Genomic DNA, 19102 nt, shown 5'->3' with positions numbered 1-19102 from the left:
AAAAATGGCATCGTTCAAGACTTATCCCACTTCTCAAGAATACGGTTATAGTAATGCGTGTATCAAAATAAAAGCAGAAATACATAACATTAAAGTGAGTGAGGATGAAGGAATAAGAACATTTTCATTTTTACGGACAGCCAAGCGGCCATTAAGGCACTAGAAACAGTACGGATAATATCCAGAATTGTCCGGTATTACCATTCACTTCTCCTGAAGCTCTCAAAGTACAACATTATAAAAATAATATGGGTACCAGGGTATGCAGGTATAGAAGGAAATGAAAAGGCAGATAAACTGGCCAGGAAAGGGGGCAGAAACACATTTTGTCGGCCCAGAACCTGTGTGCGGATTTCCTATGGACAAGCCCGACACTACATAGGAAAATGGATACAAAAGAAACAAATGGAGAACTGGGAAAATACTCCAGGATGCAGGCTTGCAAAGAAACTGATAAGAGAACCAAACAAGAAGCATAGGCCAACTAAAGGACTGTTGAAACTCAACATAGAAAATATAAGATGGGTAGTAGGACTGTTGACTGGACACTGCCATCTAAAAGAAACACCTACATAGAAATGGAGTAATAAGAGACAATATGTAGGAAATGCAATGAATCAGAGGAATCAGCTGAACACATACTTTTCGAATGTAAGGCGCTGGGTAGAATCAGACTCTACACTCTATGAGTACCACGTGAAGAGAGAGAAAAAATCCATGAAGACCCAATAAGAACAACCTGCAGCTTTGTGAAGGGAGCAGGTATATCTAGGTGGGAATGAAGGAAAAAACATGGTAGCAAAAGATCGTAGAGGTCGATGCTAATTAGGAACTAATATTTAGACGCTCCATGAAGAAGAAGAAGAAGAAGAAGAAGAAGAAGAAGAAGAAGAAGAAGAAGAAGAGGAGTGAAGATGGGAATTTCCTTCATTCCTCACTGACCTTGAAAGCCGCCTTAATTATGAATATCTTGATTTATTTGACCTTAACATTCATATGAATCAGGAAACCTCCATTATTGATGCTTGATTACACTGAGATTAGGTTGTTGTGGTGATTTTAATATGTATCTAGTCAAGCTGGCAGCAGTGATGATCCCTAAAAGAAAAAGAAAACAGGGCGGCGATATTTGCTTTTTAGTGTATAGCCTAACGTGTCCTGTAGTATAAGAGAGTTCCCTTAACTAAATACGGGATGAACACTATCATATTGCACTCTGTTATGCCACACTACACACGTAAGTCGACTCCCCATGCATGTAAGAACTAGTGGCATTCAGTACGGCGTTATCGTCAGGATATATGAAACTTGTGAGCACTTTGTAGTATAGTCGGATGACAAACAAAGGAATCAAACTATGAAACCAATAATGGAGCTTCAACAAAACCTTCACATTCATGCAGTGTATTTCAATGCAGCACGTTCTCAAGAAATGTTGATTTCTTGATCCTCATACAACTGAAATACTGAAAGAAAGTTAGCAAGGTAACCTAGTCATATTTAAAATTTTATAAACTTTTTAAAATATTTGTTACCTGTAAAAGCCCTGTGCTAGGTACGGGATGATCGTTCCTAAGAATCCACTGCACCGTATATAATGATGTATCAACGTCAGTCTACGCTTTTCCTTGGACGCTGGTGGGGCAGCAGATCAAATACAAGAGGGCGGAGAATAGAACACAAGAAAAATCAAACAAAAAATAACAGTATAAATAAACAAATCAATACATGAGACTTACGGTACCTTAATTACCACTTCCATTAAATGCCTGTGGAAACATACCAGAAAAATAATCACAAAGAAAGAGGGGAGGACAAGGGATTCACTTCTATGAGAATACTACTACTATCAATCTACATAAATATATCTTAAAAATAAAAAAGGAAACAAAATGTGACCCACACTAAATGAAAATATTTGCCAAACTTGTCAAACCAGCCAAGAAACCTTACATTAAAAATATTAAATTAATTTGGAAATTTTTAAAAAATTTGCAAATCTAATTTATTTTAAGTTACCAAACTAGATGAGTATTTATTCAACCTTGAGATCCCATAATAAATTATAAAGTCAAAATAACCACTACCTTCTAAGTATGCAAGGACCGAGTTGGGTTTAATCCATTTTGTTCGTATTCAAGTACTGTGAAACAAAAATCGTGCAAATACCACACCGATCCATAACCCCCAAAATATCACTAAGTCACACAAACATATTTAATCCACATTCGCAGAAGATAGTTGTTCTATCTGTCTAACGAAATGCAATTTACAAGCTGAATTATCAGCAGATCATTACATAACTCGGATAAACATCACGTCACAGTAACAAATGACAATAGCGTGAGAACAGATTAATTTACATCTCCAACCTACTCGGCTCCCAAAATACCAAATTGGCACGAGATAAGATAACGTAAAGCCACCCAACCAAGTACGGATACGAAAAAACCACAAAGGGACGCAATAATGATTAAGAAAACAAAAACAATTTCTTCACCATCGACTTAAATATCCCAAACTTACCTATTCTTAATATAATGAAACATATTTTAAATCATAAATTTAACAGTTTCAGAATTTGAAGTTACATAAGAAGCGATTTACATGCATCCAATAAATACATCTTGCTGGGCGATAATAACTCCACACCACTTAATGCTGCCTAAACCGTTAAAGATACCGTCAAACAGGTTTGTAAATAATCGAGTAAAAAAGTGTACGAAATGTTCATGAGGCTGCATGCATATAAGAAGACCTAAACTATATGTTACTACATTTTTCTACGCCTTCGTCCATATGAACCAGGTTCGCGAAACAATGAGAAGGACAGAATAATTATTTTCATGCGATACCTTCAAGTGGCTACTTGGATAAAAACTAATATTAACGACCTGGAAATATCACTCTAAGCTATATTTTTGGAAATAAAATAAGTTACTGAGTGAAGAATAAACTCAAGAACACCTGAGAGGATTTTTAATATTAGCATTGGAAGATACTGGCTCCTTGGCTGAGAGATCAGCGTAGTGGTCTTCTGTTCACAGGGCTCCGGGTTAAATCGATGATTTCAATCTCGTTTGCTTAATTCCTCGAGCTCGCGACTAGGTGTTCGTCTTAATGCACACATTCATTTACATTCACACTTCAAACCACCACAGAAAGACGCAATAGTGAATAAACCCCTTCACGTAGGGTTGACGTCCGGAGGGACATCCGGCCGTGAAACGGGAGTACAATTCATGTTAAGTGCTGCCCAGAGGAAATTTTAAAAAATGCAAAAGAAGAAGAAGAAGGAATGGGATTATTACCTCCGAGAAGTTTTCGTCTAGCCGTTGATAATCAGGCTTTATTCAAATCCGTTTCACTATAATGTAGTAGTTATACTTGGGGACAAAGCATGACCGCCTTAGTTCCTGGAAGCGAGCTAGAAGCCAGCTGTCAATCACAACCTGCACCCTGCTGAGTTAATTAGTTCTAAGTGATCCTTATTTGGGGTGGAGAGGTTGCCAGACCACTTCCTTCCACACTCCCTTCAGTATTTACCCTTTCTTCGTGTCTCAAGTGCTGTACACGATATGGCAATTCCGGCTACAATGGACCTAGTAAATCCTATAAGCCGCTAATAGACACCGGACTGCCGCTGGTGTCTGTGAGGCGAGGTCGTCATGTTTTGTCCCAAAGTGTATTCCGTTTACTGATATTTTACGAAATACAAAGGAAATAATCGTTGATAGGCCATGTTCGTTCCTTCCTTCCTTCCTTCCTTCCTTCCTTCCTTCCTTCCTTCCTTCCTTTTGATATTATCTCGTAGCTGTGTCTTCGCTCTTCCTACATCTCTTTCCTTCGACCTAGCCTTTAATAATATCACTCTTAAACATGCCTCTTTCAGTTTTTTATCCGTAACAGTCTCATCATAATCCTTCTTTGATCGTTTGTTCGCTTCAGAAAGTTATCACTGCGCACTCGATCTGTCCACTTGATCTTATATTTTCTTTCCCAACACCACATTTGAAAAGTGTCTTTCCTGAGAGTCGATGTTTTTCGCTCCATTCAACTTCACTAGTTGTTTCTTCATCTCCAGTTCTAACTCTCTTTTTTCCTTTTTCTTTTTTTGCTATTTGCTTTACGTCGCACCGACACATAGATACGTCTTAAGGCGACGATGGGATAGGAAAGGCCTAGGAAGTGGAAGGAAGCAGCCGTGGCCTTAATTAAGGTACAGCCCCAGCATTTGCCTGGTGTGAAAATGGGAAACCACGGAAAACCATTTTCAGGGCTGCCGACAGTGGGGCTCGAACCCACTATCTACCGATTACTGGATACTGGCCGCACTTAAGCGACTGCAGCTATCGAGCTCGGTGTTCTAACTTTCTTGTGATTAGTATGCTTTTCTCCATGAAAGCTTCCTTGGCTATCCTTGCACTTAACCTGTCCCTTTCTTCTACCCGCATGACCTTTGACTTTTCCGCGTTGATCTCAATTCCCTATTCTCTATCTCTTTCCACTAACTTGATCGTCATTTTCTATAGTTCCTCCCCTTTCGTTGCCACTATTACTACTGTAAGTCTTCTGCATATTTTACCGTTGCTATTACTCTTCCTCCAATTTTGAAGTCTCCCGTTCTCTCAAGAACTTCGCTGGAAAGCCATTCTCCATGCAAGGTAATGAGAATTGGTGATAGTCATCATTACTGTCTTACACCTTTGCCTGTATCATTTAGCATCCTATTAATAGTTATAGATATTTTAAGTAAGGTCAAATGTCGTCATTTTTGATCATGCGTGAATCTTTATCTGTCAGGAGTTGGCCGATTAGGGCAGTAAGGGAGGCGGTCACATTCTCCCAGTTGCCTTACAAGGTTCCAGAGTGTGTATTTCAGTTGGAAGGAAATTTCGTTATCACCTAACTTAACCTAACCTTGTCTTGTTACGACTGTGGCACGGTTTGCAGACTTAGCCTTTGTGTATTCTTATTGACTTACGGCCTATGTACATGTAATATATTTGCTTGTGTGTGTTATTACAGCGTAGTTAGTATTCAGTCCTACAACTAACAGCAAATTTCAAGAAGGGAGCTGAATTATTTACACAAGGCAAACGCCGAAGAATGCGGTTATAGGAATGCGCGTATCAAAATAAAGGAAGAAAAATATAACATTAAATTTATTGAGGGTGAGACAGTACGTATTTCCTTAATTCCTTACGGAGTTTGAAGACCGATTTCTATCTGTCCTAATCGGTTAACCCTCCAGGGTTGGCTTTTCCCTCGGACTCAGCGAGGGATCCCTCCTCTACCGCCTCAAGAGCAGTGTCCTGGAGCGTGAGACATTGGGTCGGGGTATACAACTGGGGAGGATGCCAGTGCCTCGCCCAGGCGGCCTCACCTGCTATGCTGAACAGGGGCCTTGGTGGGGGATGGGAAGATTGGAAGAGGTAGACAAGGAAGAAGGAAGGAAGCGGCCGTGGCCTTAAGTTGGTACCATCCCGGCATTTGCCTGGAGGAGTAGTGGGAAACCACGGAAAACCACTTCCAGGATGGCTGAGGTAGGAATCGAACCCACCTCTACTCAGTTGACCTCCCGAGGCTGAGTGGACCCCGTTCCAGCCCTCGTACCACTTTTTAAAATTTCGTGGCAGAGCCTGGAATCGAATCCGGGCCTCTGGGGGTGGCAAGTAATCACACTAACCACTACACCACAGAGGAGGACGAAAACCGATTTAATTATGAATATCTTCATTGATCATTTACTTGGGTAAGGGAACCTCCGTTATTGATGCTGACGTTGAGGTTAGAGAGTTGATGGTTATGTCTCGTATTTCAATACGTAACTAGTCAAGATAGCAGCAGTGTTAAGCCATAAAAAAGATAATAGGGCGGCGATATTTGATTTTTAGTATATAGCCGTACGTGCAGTCAGCACACCTCATCTACTTTGTGAGGGATAGTGGCCTGTTTCATCGTCTGTAAAAGTGTAATTTATATTTGTTTTTAATTTTATTGTTAATTACGTTCGTAATCGGTTTTCCCTCGGACTCGGCGAGGGATCCCACCTCTACCGCCTCAAGGACAGTGTCCTGGAGTTTCAGACTCTGGGTCTGGGGATACAAATGGGGAGGATGACCAGTACCTCGCCCAGGCGGCCTCACCTGCTATGCTGAACAGGGGCCTTGTGGGGGGATGGGAAGTTTGGAAAGGATAGACAAGGAAGAAGGAAGGAAGCGGCCGTGGCCTTAAGTTAGGTACCATCCCGGCATTTGCCTGGAGGGGAAGTGGGAAACCACGGAAAACCACTTCCAGGATGGCTGAGGAGGGAATCGAACCCCCCTCTACTCAGTTGACCTCCCAGGCTTCCAGCCCTCGTACTAATTTCTAAAATTTCGTGGCAGAGCCGGGAATCGAACCCGGGACTCTGGGGTTGGCAGCTAATCACACTAACCACTACACCACAGAGGCGGACTTGTTAATTACGTTTTATTTTATTGACCATGTTCAAATTAGTCTTTGTTAATTTTAATGGGCTATTTTAACTTTTAATTTGAATGATATATACATCATTTCAAAGGCACTGCTTTATCCTATTCCAATATATATGTAATTTTGTATGAAAATAAGGCATTGTTAATTCGATCCGCTGGTTATTTTAAATTCTTACCCATTCTTCAACATCTTTTTTAAGTCAGTGGATACATTTTAATTGTATCATTACATTTCGTCTCATCTCGTACCATCACGGGCCAATGACCTAGATGTTAGGCCCTTTAAACAACGGGCATCAGCATCATAATCATTGTCATCATAAACTTTTATAGACACAAATTCCAACTGAATGCTGGTATCCAATCGCGATAGTGAACATACGAGGCTAGTATCTAACCATTTGGAATCCTCAGCAAAAATGCCTCGATTTAATTTGATTCACTATTGTTCTGAAAAGTACTTTCCGTATTTCCTCGCAAGAGATTAAATGAAATCTTCTCAAGTTTAGAACATGGAAAATATTGAAGCAGTTCCTCGTAAGTTACAAAGAGAAGAAAAATATCAGAATGACCTATTCAAATCCTCTTGCATATTAATCGTTTCTTCTTCTTTCGTAAATCCACGCTAATTTTATCTTCTCTCATAAACCTGATCGGCTTAAAATTTGAAGTAATCCTCCCTCTTGCGTTAGTCATAACTTCCTTTCATCTGAAACGAGGGAAAGGGAGAAAGAACGGATTAAAGCTCCTGATTCCTTTCCAGGCTCCACGGGAGCTGTCGTCCTCCGGCACACACGGAGAAGCTCAACCCAGTGACCTGAATTCCTTCACTGCAGAGCTCCACTTGGCATGACTTCGGGAGTGGAGTAAAATTGATATTCGTTCCAAGTTTCCTTTAATCCCTTGCAGTTTCAAAAAGGAGAGAGAAAGCGAGGAAGAGTTAAGAGTGGAAATGTTCAGCGAGCCGCTAAGAACTCTTCCCATGGCTGTGTCAATAACATCCGTTGTCAATAAAGTAGCTTCCTTCTTGTGGTCTACTGCATCTCTCCGTTCCTCGCTATTCAGGCAGGCTGTCGCGGAAGATCGTGTGAGAGCAAAAATAATCGTTTTATTGGCATATTTGGTCAAACCAGTCCATCATACATATAACTCATAAGACACAGCTCCCTATTTCCAAGACAGAACCTTTAACAATTTGAAAAATAATACCAACACCTCTATTAGTAAGTTGATTGTTGAGCCTAATAGAGAAAGATGTTTTGGCGCTCTTTTGGCTAGAAATGTGTTTATTAGGGATTCCAAACCAGGTTCCTGCAATTGAATGTTAGGGGTTCCACAAAACTGCATTAGAAATGTATACATCATCCTCATACATAATCATTAGAGACTGATGACCTTTCAGCGTTCAGTCTTCAAGCCTCTGTAAATAGACCCAACGCCACCACAATACACTATTTATAACTAGTTCTGCAGCCTCGTTTTCGGGAAAACTGAGGTCAAGTGTAATGACACAGGATCCGCTTCCGACCAAGTGGAGGTGACAGAACACTAAAAGGCGAACAAATTTTACTTAAACATGTCAGGTCCGTAACCTAATAATTTCCGAAGAAATTCCAGTGCAACGCATAGGCTATATAGGCCTACTTGGAGAGTTAAACCGCAGTCAACCAGAGCGGTGGCCGATTGGTCACAGAACTCGTCTGCAAACCTCGTCGACGTGAGTTCGAGTCTCGTCGCAGCTGTATTTTTTATACAAATTAGATATATTATTTTACAATTTGCTTTACGTCGCACCGACGCAGATAGGTCTTATGTTCTTCTAAGAACGTTTGACCTGTATTAATTTCAGGTAGAAAATCGAGTGGTCCGCCTCTGTGGTGTAATGCTTGGTGTGATTAGCTGCCAGCCCCCGAGGCTCGGGTTCGATTCCCAACTCTGCCATCCTCGTAGTGGTTTTTAGTGGTTTCCCCACTTCTCCAGGCAAATGCTGGGATGGTACCCAAGTCCATGGCCGCCGTCCCTCTTCCGTATCTTGTTGTTTGCTTGTTTTAAAGGGCCCTAACATCTAGGTCATCGTCCCTCTCCCTCATCTATTCCTTCCAATCTTCCCATCCCTCCACAAGGCCCCTGTTCAGCATAACAAGTGAGGCAACCTGGGAGAGGTACTGGTCATCCTCCCCAGTTGTATCCCCGACCCAAAGTCTCACGCTCCAGGACACTGCCCTTGAGGCGGTAGAGGTGGGATCCCTCGCTGAGTCCGAAGGAAAAGCCAACCCTGGAGGGTAAAAGGATTAAATAAATAAATAAATAAATAAATAAATAAATAAATAAATAAATAAATAAATAAATAAATAAATAAATAAATAAATAAATAAATAATATTGCAATTTGCGTAATATTTTTGTTCCATTTTTACCTTCATGTTCCCTTATATAATAATTTATTTTGTACCAAAAAATATATATTTGCGACTAGACTGGAACTCCGGTTGACTGCGGTGTAACTCGCCAAGTGGGCCTATATATGCATTGCATTCGAATCGCGGATTCGTCAATTTTTCGGAAATGATTAAGTTGCGGACCTGACATGTTTGAATAAAATTCGTTCGCCCTTCAATGTTCTATCCTCCACTTGATCCATAGCGGATCCTGAGTCATGACATTTGACCTCAATTTTTTGGTAAACGATAGCGTGTTGACCTAAGCCCTTCTAAACGAGTTACTGTTGAGTGTCCCCCAACAAGTACATCGAAGTCCGTTGAAATCTGTTGGACGCAGGGTCTGGTCTCTCCTTATAAGACTAACCATCGTCGTCTTGGTCTCCCCCGACTTCTCTTACCCTCATGACCGAGTCTGTTATTCTCCTACGTAACCTATCCTCCTCTATTCGCCTCACAAGACTCCACCACTCGAGCCGCTTATAAAATAATGCTATTCGCTTTACGTTCACTAACTACTTGTGCGGTTTTCGGAGACGCCGAGGTGCCGGTACTTTTGTCCCGCAGTTCTCTTTTTACGTGCCAGTAAATCTACCGACACGAGGCTGACGTATTTGAGCACCTTCAAATACCACCGGACTGAGTCAGGATCGAACCTGCCAAGTTCGGGTCAGAAGGCCAGCGCCTCAAACCTCTGAGACTGGAGCCGCTTTATCCGTACAGCTTCATCACTCAAGTTCTTTCCGAACTTGGTCTTCAATCTCCTCATTCCGAGTGCTCTTCTGCTATTTTTCCCACCCGTTGTTCCAGTGATCATTCTCGCTACTTACGTATTTTATGAACATCATTAAAACTCAACCATTGTCATGCTATAGTATACGCTGCACACAGACTTGGCAAACGATTGGTGAGAGTTTTGCTATCAAATTTGTGGCCGTGAATAGAATTAATGTGCTCCAAGCGATAAGCCCAAATATTACAATCAACGGAATTAACTGATATATGAGCAATGCTAGTAATGCCTTATGCAGCCAATTCCTATCATAAATCGTGTGAAAATTTTGCTAGAAAGGTTGGTTGGTGCGTTCATGTCAATGGACTTGGCAGACTGAAATGTAATAGCAACTTCTGATTAGGTGAGGAAATCAACTGGAAACTACCAACTCCTCATTTTCCTAGTATGCCTCTTCAGCGACCCCTACACCGGTCAGTCAGTGTACACAGAATTACACAATTGAAGGACTACGTTGTTAAGCCAAGGATAAGACTGCGACACATTAATGAGAATAACAAAATTGGTTCTAGACCTTACTAGGAGATATAATGCACTGAGAACAGCAACGGCACACATTTTCCTGTGAGGCTCGAAATTTCACGCGGGGTTCAGTGCACGAATGAAATGAAAGTCGTAAAAAGAAATTCTGTTTCTATTAATACCACTTTTTAAGTTGTGAAATTAAAGTGAATGTATTTCTATACACAAATTGCAGTCCGACTCTCGTAATGTACAACACTATTTTCTATTCTCCTGTAGATTAAAACGTGTTTCAGGCTTTCAGCGTTCCCCAAGGTTTAATGAAATACTTATTTTATTTAGCTGTAATCGGATACAACTGCGAAGGGTTCGATTTTACACTGTATAAGAACATCAGTGATAGTGCCTGCCTCCATATCCCAAGACAGCGGGTTCAAACCCGGCATAGGTAGTTAGATTTTAGAAACGTGGAAAAACATCCATTCGGCACTCCATATCGCATGATGTCTGCATGTAAAAGATCTCCGGTGACACGTTTTTATGGCGACGATGGGACAGGAAAGGCCTAGGAATGGAAAGGAAGCGGCCGTGTCCTTCAGGTACAGCCCGAGCATTTGCTTGCTGTGAAAATAGGAAACCACGGAAAAACATCATCAGGGCTGCCAACAGTGGGGTTCGAACCCACTATCTCCCGGATGCGAGCTCACAGCTGTGCGCCCCTAACCGCGCGGCCAACTCGCCAGATCGGTGACACATTTGATGCTTACCCGACAAAATACAAAAAGACTCTGCCATTGACGCAAAAGTGAGGTTAGTTTTACTCTGCCTAGAGTAAAACGAAACGTCGAAATTGACAAGCAAGCAGCCAGATGACGATAAAAATATCCCGGAACACGGCCTGTAAGGCTTATTATTATTATTATTATTATTATTATTATTATTATTATTATTATTATTATTATTATTATTATTATTATTATTAACAATCATATAAATATTAAGGAAACACATTTTGCAATTTAGCAAAGAAGAGACTTAATTTTAATATACATTTTTAGAAATTGAATAATAAGAAAGAAAAAAGGGAAAAATCAGATATCAAATAAATCATGTAAAACAAATTCAGTGATTCACAATTACAATACAAGAAATACTGATAATATCAATTGCACAGTCATCCATTCAAATAAATATGGAAGTAATTCATTGTGGCATTATTCTGTTAGCCCGTACATTCTTTTTTGTTAGTTGCTTTACGTCGCACCGACACAGATAGGTTTTTATGGCGTCAACGGGATAGAAAAGGCCTAGGAGTTGGAAGGAAGCGGCCGTGGCCTTAATTAAGGCACAGCCCCATCATTTACCTGGTGTGAAAATGGGGAACCACGGAAAACCAACTTCAGGGCTGCCGACAGTGGGACTCGAACCCACTATCTCACGGATGCAAGCTCACAGCTGCGTGCCCCTGACCGGACGGCCAACTCGCCCGGTAGCCTCTACAATAAACTGCCAGAAGATACAAAGTACGCCTCTTCAATACCTATGTTCGAAACGAAGTTAAAGAATTATCTTTAGCAGAGTAAAATTGTAGAGTTAATAAATTTTCAAACTGACTGTTAATTTTTGTTTTTGTTGTACGAGTATATTTAGTAGTTTGTCTGTCTGCTGGTTTACTCCTACAGTGTATCAATATGAAATAATTCACTTATATAAGACAAAACATATACATATGATTATAGTTCCATAATAGGTCTATATCGATATTTTATGATACTGACGTATGTGTGATGTGTAGTACTTACATCTATTCATATAACCAAAATGATCATTAAACTGATCTGATGTTACAAACTTATATTACGGGACTGTATTCATTTACTTTATAAATACTCTGTAGTCATGATAACATTAGAATGTATGCACCTGAGTGAGCTTTAGCTCAGGTGCCTTGACAAATACATAATTTAAAAAATTAAAAAGTCCGTGTCGCTAGTGACGTTCTAGCCAGGTTGTCACGGAGAAAGTAGAGTTTAATATATAGCTCTCTTCCGACGATTGCAAATATTAGAATATTAAAGTACTTTAGGCCTATTCAATTACGGATCCATCAGCGTTTCGTCCCAGTGTAGTAGTAGGTTCCTGAATTAGACTGTTATTGCTTTCCAAGACTGGCGGCTAGTACGCCGTTGGGACACAACGTTTGTAAGACGATGCAGTGTTAGTTCACTTTCTAGTATGTAATTCTTTCGATAAGAACTTAATGTAATTGATACCTTCGTATTTTGCAGGTTTGAAGTACTGAATGTAAGACAGAGGCTCAGCATACAACATTACAGGTGAGTGTTAATAATTTAAATATAGCCGTAAGTTCTATGACTAAAGATCATAGCCTACTTTCCGGTGCCAAAATACGAGTAATGGGTGCAGTTTTATATTTTAAAAAATATTTTAAAATATATACATTTCTTCTTACAAAGGAAACATTACATACAGTTCAGTCAACCAATCATGGCAGTAAAATGAAGATCTGTAACATCATTGTAACATTCTCCTGATCGTACATTTAGTTGAGAAATGGTGAACTAGAAGACAGACCTCGTCACCACTGAAGAACAGGGAGAAATCGAGGAGTATGAAAATATGATTGCCGGACTCGTGGTGTAGGGGTAGCGTGCCTGCCTCTTCATGGAGGCCCCGAGTTCGATTCCCGGCCAGATCAGGGATTTTTACCTAGCCCTGAGGGCTGGTTCGAGGTCCACTGAGCCTACGTGATTAGAATTGAGGAGCTATCTGATGGTGAGATATCGGCCCCGGTCTAGAAAGCCAAGAATAACGGCCGAGAGAATTCGTCGTGCTGACCACACGATACCTCGTAATCTGCAGGCCTTCGGGCTGAGCAGCTGTCGCTTGGTAGACCAAGGCCCTTCAAGGGCTGTAGTGCCATGGGGTTTGGTTTGATTTGGAAAATAGGATTTCCATGTTTACATCCCTACTGGAAAGTTTCACATCAGAAGACGCTTAATATTGCAACGGACAATAGCTATAGCTATAGAAAATACACTTGCTCCATAAGGAGATTGCCCATGAGGTCAAAGTATACTAGATACATTTATGACCATATAATTATTATTATTATTTTTTTTTTTTTTTTGCTAGTTGCTTTACGTCGCACCGACACAGATAGGTCTTATGGCGACGATGGGATAGGAAAGGTCTAGGAGTTGGAAGGAAGCGGCCGTGGCCTTAATTAAGGTACAGCCCCAGCATTTGCCTGGTGTGAACATGGGAAACCACGGAAAACCATTTTCAGGGCTGCCGATAGTGGGATTCGAACCTACTATCTCCCGGATGCAAGCTCACAGCCGCGAGCCTCTACGCGCACGGCCAACTCGCCCGGTGACCATATAAATAGTTTCTCAGTACTGATAACGAACCTTTCAAGGTTATGAGGACCACATTCGTCAACGAATCTGGTAGTTTGTATTGAACGGAATTCTTAGAAGAACTTAGGAATTGTTCCACTTGCACAGATCGTGAGGCCCATCACTTCGATGTTAGAGTCCGTATTCACGTCGCGTCGGTAGAAGGGAATAGTTGGTTCGTAGATGCTCTTCTTTTCCTCGTGTTCTTCACTATGATGGTTGGCTTGCGTTTCGAACCGAATCGTGGGATCAATAATATAACCCTTGTTATCATTTTTGAAGGCTCTCTTTTGAAGGAGTACCCACAAAAGGAATGTTTGAAAAGTTGTCACATTTATTAGGTACTGCTACGTGTCTGCTTTCCAGAGATGAATTCTACTTGAGGAAGCTCACGGGGAAGTTCTTGCATTTAATGCCAGTCTCTAAACCTGCCTTATTGCAGAGATCATGATATCTCCAGAATTATTCCTATCTCAAAAATCAGTAACCACGAAGTTAGCCGAGATTCTTTCGAAGATGGTGGAAACGGCTGAGTATGGAGAAGACGCCCAGAATGATGTAGAAGTAGAAACTGTGAGAATCTTCCACTGGCTTCTATAAAAAACGACGGTGAGGGAACACGATTCGGTCTTGAGTCAATCACGGGACAGTCTCGAGCCAGTTCCGAGTCATTCGGAAGTGCGTCAGTGAGTAGCGAGTCAGATCGCTAAGCGTAGGTCAGACGGGCGTGGGAATCGACTTATGAATTTTTCTGGGGACGACACTACGCTGTGAGAGGCAGCGTTGGAGAGCAGGAGTTCGATGCGATGGAGTAGTGTTTGACCAAGTTCGCGAGTACAAACTGCGTGAAGTGGAAAAGTCTAATTCAAGTACATTTGCAAATAACTGTAAATAGTAGTACAATAAATTTAGTCGATAGCAGAATACGCTTTCTCCCTGTGGAGTCATTTTGCTTTGAAGGACCCTGATAACTTGTCGCAATATAAATAAATTAGGCCTTCTTCACCCTAGTCTGCATTCCCCTTGTTCATTCTGCTATTTTCAAATTATGCCACGCTCTTTGGGTGGGGGACGCAGACGAAGAATACACCCACGGTATCCCCTGCCTGTCGTAAGAGGCGACTAAAAGGGGGAGACCAAGGGATAATGTAATTGGAACCATGAGATTGCTTGTGATTAGAACCATTACGTGAGGAACAACATGGGTCGAAGTTACTTGCGATTAGTACCATCGTGTACAGCCCACTGAAGCGGGGAGCGGGTGCGCTCGAGTACGTAGCCTAATGTCAATGCGTGAGAAGGTGCCGTGCGCTGCGCTAAATTGTGTTGGTTTCCTCGTACTCAGAATGGGTCTGCGTTACCTATGAATGGTACCACTATATGAGGAACACCATGGATCGATGTTACCTGTGATTAGTACCACTGTGTGAGGAACACCATGGGCTTGTGCTTTGCTTGTGATTACTACCACTATGTGAGGAACACCCTGGGTCTACGTTGCCTGTATTACCACTATGGGAGAAACACAATGGGTTTGCGTTACTTGTGAGTGGTACCATAATGTATGATACACCGCGGGTCCACATTGTCTATGATTAGTACCACTATGTGAGGAACACCACGGGTCTAGCCGGCGCCCCTCATTAGTACCACTATGTGAAGAAACACCATGGTTCTGCTATACCAGTGAATACTACTGTTATGAGGGGCCGGTGATCTGGATTTTGGACCCGTTTCGACAACAAGCATCATCTCAGCATACACGTCATTGTGAATTGGAACCACTGAAGGTTTCGCATTCATGGTCTTTATCATCATTCGTTTTAGATTCTAGTCAGTGAATACATTTTGAACTTTAAATTATCGTTTCATTTCGCTCCACCTCGTACCATTAGGGCCCGATGACCTAGCTGTTAGGCCCTTTAAACAACATAATCATATAGTCATATATTTTTCGTGACGTGCGAGATTATACGGTACTGCAACTGCCATGTTATGAAAATCACTACTGTTACATCTGTGAGTTCGCACCGACGATCCTACAGATATGGGGAAAATCGGTAGTAACACAGAAAGAAAAAGAATGAAAATTATCATCAGATAATGTATTATAACTAAATTAAAAATGATTAATTAAAAGTGTTCCGGAAATTTCTGTGGAACAGCAGAGGTGAAAGAAGGTGCCGGGGTGAATGGGTCTAACTAATTTGACAAGAGAGAATTTAAACTGAAGTGGAAGGTTATATTTTCGAAAAGTTAACAAGTTCTCGCTTAGTGAGATAACAATAACATAGCAATTAAAGAAACAAACAAGATTCGGCAAAGAAAAAGGAATTCAAGATTTTAAATCTTTAACATATTTCGGTTACAAGACCTTAGTTTTACAATTTTAGGGGCAGCTCTAAAACCAAAATTTGTTTCAAGAGCACAAATACCATAACACGCGGAGTCCTTGCTCCTCATTACACTATCCGGCCTCTCAGAGGCACGTTTACAATACATTAAAGAGCTGACCCGCTCTCACTTTTCTGAGCCTATTAAAGGCCATAAGAAACCTTAGCATTAATTGCCCTCAAAGTACAACTTACAAGGAAACGGGCATATCTTCTACCCAACCTACTGACCCTTAGCAGAAAAGAACAGGTTAAGTAAATGACCCGCAACACCAAGTAGAATGGAGGCGTGTACTTTCACTCCTACATGAAACTTTTTAAAACCTACGAGGCACTAGGTCGATGAAACAGGGGCTATTCCCAAACTATGGAGGTGACTCGAATAAGAAAATTTTAAGACATTACAGAAAGGAAGAAAACCAGTTACAAAACGTAGTCACCTCAAACCCATATGAAGGGGAGCTCGAGACGGTAAAGTACTCTCTATCCCCGCATTGCAGTTACAGATTTAATGAAGTTTTTACATAAAACGGCAAAAAATTACATGTCGGAAAGATAGTTTACATTGTAAAGGGATTCGGACCTTTCCCGAGGGTTAAACTGCTGAGCTAGCAAGAAATAAAGATGTTAAATGGCCATTACCTTATTGAAGAGCTGCTGCCTGATGAGAGGCGCTTCCCGCCTCCTGCTACATGTCCATACACTAGATTAGAAGTTGATGAAGTGGCCGAGAGACAAGGAAATCAGCAGTTTTTATACCCTCGGGGAAAATTCGAGTTCTTTCATGAATAAAACAGCCACACCCACTCAATTTTATTGGTCAGTGTAGGCAGTACACTCAAAATCGAAGAAGAAAGACATGATTGGTCAAAATTTAATTACAGAAATTCTGGATTGCCTCAATTCAAAACTGGCGGAAAGAAAAGATTAATATTGCCAACCCACAGATGAATGAACGAAATTTAGTAAAGAGAAAACTTATGAATACAAAATTTGTTCAAAAAAGTTCCTTCACTTCGCACCAGGGTGCATGATCATAGTTTTTTCTTTTAGTAGAGACATCTATAAGAGAATATCCACACTTCTTGATCAATTGAAAAAAACAAGAAGTTCAAATCTACACAGTATTGACAACTTCGTAATCACAAAATTTACGGTAGTGACATCTTCTGAGAAACTTATGAGTTGATTGGCGCAAGATTTAAAACTGCGGTGTAGGGGTGTACCGCCCGGTACAAAAACTATTATTTCCTGTATAAATACTTATTACTGTGTGAAGCGCGTTAGAATGACAGTTGGTTTAATTCAACAGAAGTATGTTGCCTCATACAGTGCAGTCCTGTTCCGCAGATACCATTCAACTTCGTGGCGGTTTTTCTCAATACACCTGGACAGTGAGGTTTTATTGCTGTTGCTCTTCAGTTACCAAGTTATATTATCATGCTGTACCTTATCACTGAGTACAAATCCGGATGATACCAGTCACCTCTCGAGTTTGTGGACTCAGAATCAGCACAGTGAATTTTATACCGACCACTTAATTCTCGTTTCGCGTGGAAGCGCATGAATAAATCACCTCAGAGCTCCATTATATTAGCATTTAAACGAAACAGACCTCTAGGTGGGAATTATCGTCAAGCGGAATACAAATTCTCTTACTAGTCCTAGCTTCATTATAAATACACGCGCCAGTGCACTATGTCTTCAAGAAATGTGTTGCATTATTGAGTAGATACTCAGCTCTCAGCGAGGATTATGAACGCGGCCAGTGTCGAGAGACCGCAAGAGTTTAGCATTCTGTGTGCTTCAAAATTATTATAAGCAGATTTCTTAAGGCAATCTCTCGTGCCTCTCGAGACTGTCTAAAGAGTTGAATCAAATGTAGACTTAGCCATGTAATTCAATTTTCCCTTTAAACATAGATTTCTTTTTTGGGAAGGGGGAGGGGCGGAGTGAGAGTTTTCACGGATGTATGAATGTATTTTCCGTGAGTTTTTAAATTTCAAAACGTCGCATCGCATAACCCGTTGAATATTTAGTGTTCCTCAAAGACTAAAAACATACACAAGAAGTGCGCCTGCGCAATTATTTGAGGATGTAAATGGAAATCCACAACCTGTCTCCAGTCATTTGACCGGATCAGGAAGGAAATGAATGAAGCCCCTGTCTAGCGGCAAGGATAGGAATTGTGCCACCTGCCGAAGCCTGTCGCACTCCTCTGGGGCAGTGATTAATAACTGACAGATTAAATGATATTGGAGAGTGTTGCTGGAATGTAAAATGACAGGAAAAACCGGAGTACTCTGTGAAAAATTTTCCCGCCTCCGTCTTGTCCAGCACAAATCTCACATGGAGTGACTTGGATTTGAACCACGGAACTCAGCGGCGAAAGGCCGGTGCGCTGCCGCCTGAGCCATGGAGGCTCTATTTGAGAATGTACAGTGCAATATTATTGGTTCTTATTTTCTCTGTTCCGAAACCCCTGTGGGTGGGGGCGGTAGAATAACACCCATGGTATCCCCTGCCTGTCGTAAGAGGCCACTATAAGGGGCCTCAGGGGTTTTGAACATAGGAGCGAAGGTTGGCGACCACGGGTCCCTTACCTAAGTCCTGGCATTGCTTCCACTTACTTGTGCCAGGCTCCTCACTTTCATCTATCCAAACCGATCTCTCTTGGTCAACTCTTGTTCTTTTCCGACCCCGACGCTATTAGGTTCCCGAGGTCTAGGGGATCCTTCATTTTCACGTCCTTCGTGGCCCTTGTTTTCCTTTGGCCGATATCTTCATTTTTCGAAGTGTCGGACACCTTCCAATGTTTCTCTCTGATTAGTGTTATATAGAGGATGATTGCCTAGTTGTACTTCCTCTTAAAACAATAATCACCACCACCTCCGTTTCCGTATTGGTTGCTCCTCTTGTTCCTTCCCGCCCCCCTTCCACTTTCCTTCTCACACGTAGTCTTGGTAGCTGGATATGTCCAGTGTTTCTTTCTCATTTTCGCTTTATTCCTCAGACAGGATACTTGTCTAGTTTGGAGGTTCATTTCGAACCCAAGACTGCAGTGCTGTGAGCATCGTAGTGTAAGTCTTGAGTGTATGTATATTGAATGAAAGGTT

The 19102-nt window shown here is 41.3% G+C and overlaps 1 long non-coding RNA gene across 2 annotated transcripts in view; it reads left to right on the top strand.

Moving 5' to 3' along the window:
* LOC136881206 (uncharacterized) overlaps positions 1–19102 on the top strand; it is a 986266-nt gene that overhangs the window by 335660 nt on the left and 631504 nt on the right. For both annotated transcript variants that reach the window (XR_010860995.2, XR_010860996.2), the window contains exon 2: positions 12460–12507. This is a non-coding gene — a long non-coding RNA (uncharacterized lncRNA). The remainder of the gene's footprint in view (positions 1–12459; positions 12508–19102) is intronic.

Source organism: Anabrus simplex, chromosome 9 (assembly GCF_040414725.1).
Source record: "Anabrus simplex isolate iqAnaSimp1 chromosome 9, ASM4041472v1, whole genome shotgun sequence".
Lineage (NCBI taxonomy): Eukaryota > Metazoa > Arthropoda > Insecta > Orthoptera > Tettigoniidae > Anabrus > Anabrus simplex.
The sequence above is the reverse complement of the archived record's forward strand: the minus strand, read 5'-3'. Positions and strand labels throughout refer to the sequence as shown.